This window comes from Molossus molossus, unplaced genomic scaffold (assembly GCF_014108415.1).
Source record: "Molossus molossus isolate mMolMol1 unplaced genomic scaffold, mMolMol1.p scaffold_m16_p_8, whole genome shotgun sequence".
NCBI classification, from domain to species: domain Eukaryota; kingdom Metazoa; phylum Chordata; class Mammalia; order Chiroptera; family Molossidae; genus Molossus; species Molossus molossus.
In genome coordinates this window covers 89,327,139-89,334,556 of record NW_023425402.1, presented here as the reverse complement: position 1 = coordinate 89,334,556, position 7,418 = coordinate 89,327,139, and the positions used below count along the sequence as shown (strand labels likewise).

Sequence of the window (7,418 nt, the reverse complement as noted above, 5' to 3'; positions counted from 1 at the left end):
AGAAAGTAGAATGATGGTTGACAGGGTGGGGATGAGGAAGGGAGAATGGGAAGTTAGTGTTTTTAATGGGAGCAGAGTTTCAGTTGGGGAAGATGAAAATGAAAAAAGAAAAAAAAGCTGTATTCGAAGACCTAATGTTTTTCATAATAGAAGACTAAAGGAGAAAAGAATGGTGGGACTTCGAAGTCATGGGAAATGTTCAGGGAAGTAAAAGGTGGAGAGCCTACACTTCTGAGGTCAGCTAAAATGCAGCTCCTTTTCAAGAGAGGGTTAGAGGCAACGTCTCCTATCAGCCTCACCTCTGCACAGACTGATAGTTAGGCTACTGCAGGGGAGGGGAAGGCAACCCCATCCTTCTGATGGCGCTAATGGTTCTACCACAGCTGTAGACAAATGATTGAGAATAGAATGACATTTCCAATCAGCCTCCCTAAGCAGCCTCCACTTAAGGAATACTAAAAATTAAAACGAGCCATTAAACATTGTGTGGGAACAAAAAGGGGGAACTGGCCGTCTGTAAAATACTAATGTTCATTGTGCCAGTGGACGGCAATGTGAACGAACTAACCTGGGCTGCCCTCTCTCTGTGATGTACTGCTGCTGTTCCGTGTGCGGTCCACGGGGCTGCCTGCTTGTCCCCTTCTTTTAGTGCCTTCCCCCTCAGCAAAGCCCTCCTTGTCACCAGGTTGGGTGGCCTGATTGGTGTGGCCATGATAATGGATGTTCATTTTGCCACTATAAAAGATTAAAAGGACCCACCATGGCACTCAGCCACAGAACTTTCTTTTACTCCCACAAAGCCCCTTTGATTCAAAATGTTCTCGGACAGGATCAAGAGTGGTTCTCATTCTACTAGGCTGCAGAAACATCTGCATTTTGTATCCACTACCTGCTATTCAGTGCACACAGTTAGTGTGGAATTAATGAAACACCCTTTCTTGGAGTGGCCCACAGTCACACTAGGTCTCCCCCAAACCTTGCTCTGGCTCCAGTAAAGCAGGGCAGCCCTTAGATCCTATTCCCCCACTCAGAGATGGTAATAAAACTGGGCATGGGCTTATCTAGCCAGCTTACATCTTAGTCTACTTTTTTTATCTTCTCCCTCTTCCCACTACTTGGGGGAAAGGAATAACAAGAAGAGGAGATGGGGGGACCCCCTCCACAACAACCGCCGGCCTCTTTCTTTCCCATTGCTGGAGATTATTAGGAAGGGTGAAGCAAGCACTCGAAATCGGCAAAGCTGGATGGGGACAGAGCTGATAGGGAGTCTAGGAAAGAGCCCAAGATGAAAACAACAGCGAAGCCACTCCAACGTTCGTGTGATTTAAAAAGACAAGCAGGATGGATTGTAAGACTGATGTGGGCCGATCACCAGTACAGACCGCTGGCTGAGGGTTACGTTACTATTCCGTTGCAGTATTCCAAATGTGATATCAGTGTTCTATGGCACGTCAACACTGTCCCCAGCACTCCCTCCTTCTGCTTGGCCCTGCATAATTATTCCTTCCAAATTTACTCCAACCAGACCAGGAGTCCCAGCAGTGACCCGTAGCTCCAGAGATTAGATGACAAAACCACTGTAGAGCCACTTCAAGGACCATGTGGACTGCACAGTAGGCAGAATTGGAAAGGTGCCTTCGTGAGCATCCCCTCTGAAATGCATCTGAATTAGTACTTTCTCGGACTGTGTGAGGTTTGTTATTTCAGCCTGTGTCTACGATGTTTCTCTTAAACAAGCTTTAAATCTGGTTTATTTCAGAACATTCACAATCATCTCCTAAAAGATTCTGAATAACAGTCTTTGAAAATTAACTCCTTTTCTAAGGCGAAATCCTGTAACTTGGTTTTGTGACAGGCTAGTCAACCGTGAACATGTTTGCATTTGGAAAATACAGAGGGAACTCTTCTTAAAAACAAGAGGGTTTAACTGTTCTTTCTAAAGCACAGAGCAGTTTAAAATCCAGCAGCTGTGATCATGAAGCTAACATTTTTTACTCTTTGGACCTGGACGGAGAGAATCTCAACAAGCATTAGACACTAGGAATATCAAATGGTACTGGATGGGCTACAATACCTACGTGACAGTTCTTTCAGTGGTCAAAATATTTTCCCCAGATTATTGTTATTTTGAAATGAACCAATAATAAAATAATAGACATGAGTCAATATGTCTGTTTGATTCTGTAGTAGAGCTTACGGGCTACCCATGCTCGTATTTCTTCTTCTTTTTCTTCTTTTTTTTTTTTCCTTGAGGACATGATAAATGGAATTTATTTATTTTTAATTAATTAAACTTTTTACAGATGTTTCTCCCTTTTCCCCCCATTGACTCCCTCCTTCCTATTCCCTCCCACCCCATCCCCAGTTTTGTTGTCTATGACTCCTATTTCTTCTATAATGAGTCTGAGACCAGGTGTCATTTGACATTCCACAGTCTGAGAAGCTTCTGGAAATCCCTCCTCAAAGTGGCAGCTGGGAGTCCCTTCAGCTCCACCATCCTTTCCTTCACTGTTTTAAGGGGCTTCATCCTAGCAGCAAAGGCCTCTCCTTGAAACTTTGACCTCAGCAGCCTCCTCTCCCCGAGCTGTGGAAACTTCTGTGAACACCTTTCTCTGATTCTCTGCTGTTTTGCCTGTAAGGTGAGGTTAATAGTCCTCAAGAAGTACTATTATGTGGGGAGTATTATACAAATGCAAAATACTGTTGTGTCTTTTCCTCAGATGAAGAAAAGCTCTGAAGAAACTCTGGGTCCTGGCCAGCGTGGCTCAGCTGGTTGAGTCGTCCCATGCACTGAAAGGTCGAGGGTTCGCTTTCTGGGCAGGGCACATACCCAGGTTTCAGGTTCCATCCCTGATCAGGGTGTAGTGGGGGTACTTTGGGAAGGCAACCAATCAATGTAATTGATGTTTCTCTCTCACATCAATGTTTCTCTCCCTCTCCCTTCTTTCTCTAAAACCACTAAAAACATTAAAAACTATATATTCTGGAAGAATGGAGTACTGTTTGCTATTTACTCTGCTCTTTGCTCTGAATGCCTTTTAACACCAGGCTTGGCAGAGGGTTATAAGGGTTAGGATATAAGGGTCTGCTCTCTATGTGACTCTGGAATAAGTTAGTCTAAAATTCCATTGGCGAAAACCCTTTTAATGAAGATGGCGCCGAAGGTGAAGAAGGAAGCCCCTGCCCCTCCTAAAGCCGAAGCCAAAGCAAAGGCTTTGAAGGCAAAGAAAGCAGTGCTGAAAGGCGTCCACAGCCACCAAAAAAAGAAGATCCGCATGTCACCCACCTTCCGTGGGCCTAAGACACCGAGGCTCCGAAGCAGCCTAAATATCCTCGGAAGAGCGCACCCAGGAGAAACAAGCTTGACCACTATGCCATCATCAAATTGCCCCTGACTACCGAGTCAGCCATGAAGAAGATAGGAGACAACAATACACTTGTGTTCCTTGTGGATGTCAAGGCCAACAAACACCAGATCGAACAGGCTGTGAAGAAGCTCTATGACATTGATGTGGCCAATGTCATAGACAATGTGAGCAGGCCTGATGGCGAGAAGAAGGCATATGTTCAACTGGCTCCTGACTAGGATGCTTTGGATGTTGCCAACAAAATTGGGACCATCTAAACTGAGTCCAGCTGGCTAATTCTAAATATAAAAATTTTACACTGCAAAAAAATAAATAAATAAATAAAATAAAATAAAATAAAATTCCATTTGCAAGTTGGTGGGCAATTTTCTTGCTCTGCACCAAATCACTGCCTAAACTTCTTGAGCTACAGATTCTTCCTTTGATACCGGGTTCATGAAAAGTTGTTGACACCCATCATGACAGATTTGCTGTGTTTTAACAATATATTCAAATGACTATAATGACACATGAAGACATTGAAATTCATATAAATTTATACTACAATTTAAACAATGGTAGTATCCCCTAATTCTAGATATATACTTATCCTATCCAGTGCCCCAAATGTTATGTCAGCATCCTGTTAATGGCTTACAAACAATAAATGAATTACTACACAGTTTGTATTATGTGAATGCCCAAACCATAATTGAATTACACTAATATGACAAAAATGGCTTTTGGGATAAAGCACCTTTTTTTTCCCCCCCACTTAAAAGTATTGTGATCAAGTTTTGGAAAATGAGTAGCTGCCAGAATTTACTAGTCTGCCTTGGAATAATTGATGACAGTCATTCTACTGGGGACAAGGCTCCCCTGCCCTGTCCCGATCAAAGCACAATCTTGGACAAAATTATGAAAAGGATTTAATAATGTAACATTCAAGTCTACCCGATATGGAGAAACTATCTCTACAAGGTACCTATCAGACTATTATTTCTTTAATATTTTAATTAATATTATTTAGGCCAGATACCAACTTTATTTAAGCCAAAGTCTTAAGGGGAAAAAAAAGACGAGGAAAAGATCAAGCGTCCCAGACTTCGGACTCCTGTAGACCTGTTCGTAACGAGCACTCCCACACTGGCTGGACAGAACTGGTACCCAGACCTGCTGGAATCACAGAGCATCTTTCCCATTGGCCAGACTGGAGCCTCATCAGGAAGCTGAGATTCGCCTACATCCTGAGGCACACAAATAAAGGAGGAAAAGAAAGCTTGAAAAGAAACTTTTTACCCTTGATTCCGAGGCATACATGAGTCAGGAGAGGGTATGATGTTTGTAGAGGGGATTAACCCCCTGCTGGTCCTGCTACCTCTGAGAACACTGAGCCTCCACCCCACCCCCAACACGGATAACTCAGAATAATTTCCTGACAACAAATGCCCACAGCACAAAAGTACCGTTGAGGTATAATGTCTGCAAGCTCCACATTCCCCCAAGGATTTTTTCTCCGACAGAAAGAGCGCAAGGGCAGAGGGCTGTTGCTCCGAGAAAGTAAAAGGTCAGGACAACGCAGCCTTTAAAGCAAAACTAATGCTAAAATGGCTTCACTCTAATGTAAACTTGGAGTTGTTGAGTTCTGGGTTTATCTCCTTAAGACTGTGAGCTCAGAGCCTGCATTCCCCGGAATTAACCAAATACAATTCATAAAGCCCACATTTTTCATCAGACAGAGGGGAAATATGCTTGCTTGTTGCCTTTACCCTTAAAAAACAAAATCAGAGGTAGAAACTGCCTTCAGGTGCTCCGTAGATGTTAGTGTTCCTCGGGCACCTCCATCTGCCCAGTACAGAAACCAGGCATATCTGTGACTAGTCATTCTTGTTTGTCTCTGCTGCCCCTGCACTCGGAGGTTATAAAACCTCAGTGAAGGACGTGCCTGTTCACCTTGCCTGGTAACATTTTACACAACACTAGCAATGCAGGCCTGGGGCCGATGGAGGTGGCGGGTTTGTTTTGTCCCACTTAGTCCTGTGTTGAGTAGGTGGTGCCCGAACAGCCACTAGTTTAAACCTCAAACTGATCAACTTACAAGTTTCACCCGTGGGGAGCTAGCTTTTTCAGCCCCACCCTCCAGGACTTCTGGGGTTGGGCTCAGGCATATATAAAAGCCAAAGAGAGTTGATCATTAGCAAGTGTGAATAATGCCTGAATTACACCACCAGATTGTGTTTGTCCAAAGTGCATTGTCATTAACATTTCTAAAAAATACTCAAATAACACCAACAAGGGGTGTTAAACCATTCCAGATGTTGGTGAGGTTTTTTTTCATTAGGGGAAAAAACAACTAAGCTTCTTGGATGAGGGTCAGTGTTTTCCCATTTTACAGGGCTGTCAAAAGAAAAAGTAGGAAAGGGAGCAATGAAGAGGGGGAGCTTCCGCTTCTCTGTGAGCTCATTTTTCTGTCTACCTGTACGGACCTGGGCGAGGAAAACTAAATGGCCGTGGGCTTTTCATTCTAGTTTCTTCTTTTAAAACTTTTCTTCTACTACCACTTTCCAGAGGCAGTGATGAGCTGAGTTTTCTGCTCTAGGTAATTCGTAGTAAGTTTTTTGATTGTCGAAAGGATCATGTTGCCTAAATTTTACATTATTAATAGAGGGCAGCTCGCAAAATGCACTTCCTGATATATTCTGAAGGAAGAAAAACCAAGTATACAGTATTAGAGCCATGAGTGGGATTTTATTTTGCTTCAAGATTCTTTGAAACATGTAATTATGAACATAACTCTGCTTGTGAAATTGTCCTCATCGACTTAGTGATTAGCAAGATCTTGTTTGATCTTGGAATTCACTAGAACTGCAGCTGGACTCCAGTGTTAAAGTGATAAAAAAATCAATATCACTTTCTTGCTGATTACATTTTTGCAGGACTGTCCTATGCCTAATGAAACAGTATCACATTAGAAATATTTTTAAAGTAGCATTATTACATTTTTTCAAACACGAAGGCAGAATAAAGTTCAGCTTAGTAGAAGGCTGTCATGGATTAAGGGACAGGCAGACTTGTAGAGCTAAGCTCCTCTCCTCAGCTACTCACCACAAGTAAGTATGAGAAGATGGCGAGGTGGACTTCAGAAAGTTCTTTCCTGCCCTTTCATTCTCAAAGCAACCCCTCTATTCTACAATTCTACTCAAACTCCACCCAGTACACTCAGCTAAGTCTCGATTCTAGTCTGCTACTTGGCAAATAACTTCTTCATTAATTCTCTTAATAAATTGTGTTTGACCCATTTTGCCACTTCCTGCATTTATTGCAAGTGTGAGTTTCGCTCATTCAGAAGTTAATTTGATTTTTCTCGTTTTGTTTCATGGTCAGAATTGTCTGCAATGTTACAAATTTCATGTAAGTTCTGTGAAAGAATGTTGGAACCCAGGACAGATTCACATCGGAAAAGTCAGATTTGACATGACATCTACTACGTATTTTATCCTAAGTCCTTTTAGCCCCTCTCTTTGGAGACAGATCTCGTCTCTCCTCCCTGCCAAGAGGGGAAACATGCTACCTGGCAAAGCAACACTCCACCACCACCACCTTTTTAAAGTTTCTAATTGTTAAAAAAAATTTCTTTAATTGCCTCTCTATTGCTTCCACCCATTAACCACAGAAAATATATTCCAATTATTCTAATATTTAATGGTCTAAATTATGCTCTCTTATGAATACTATTCTCCAGACTGAACCTGCTGGGCTCCCTGCCACAGCTTCCAGTTCCTTCCATTTCTGCTTCCTCCTGGGCCAGTCCTGCCTGCCAACCTTCTTCAGATGCAGTGACAATACCAAACATAGAGTAATGCACAGGGACTGACCATTTATGAAGGAAGGTACTGTCACCTCCCTGGTTCTGGATCCCAGACCCCTGTTAATAGGGTCTGATTGCATTTGTTTGGGGGTATATCTTAGCCAAGATTGTTGCAAAAAGCAGAGCCTGAGATGAGAGAGTATATGTAGATATGAGCTTGTACACGGACAGTGTTTGAGGGTAAGTAGAATCGGAATTGGGAA

At 42.7% G+C, this 7,418-nt stretch overlaps 1 pseudogene; it reads left to right on the top strand.

The window, feature by feature from the left end:
• The first annotated feature begins 3,146 nt into the window (after positions 1-3,146).
• LOC118621895 lies at positions 3,147-3,625 on the top strand (annotated as a pseudogene).
• The last annotated feature ends 3,793 nt before the right edge of the window (positions 3,626-7,418 follow it).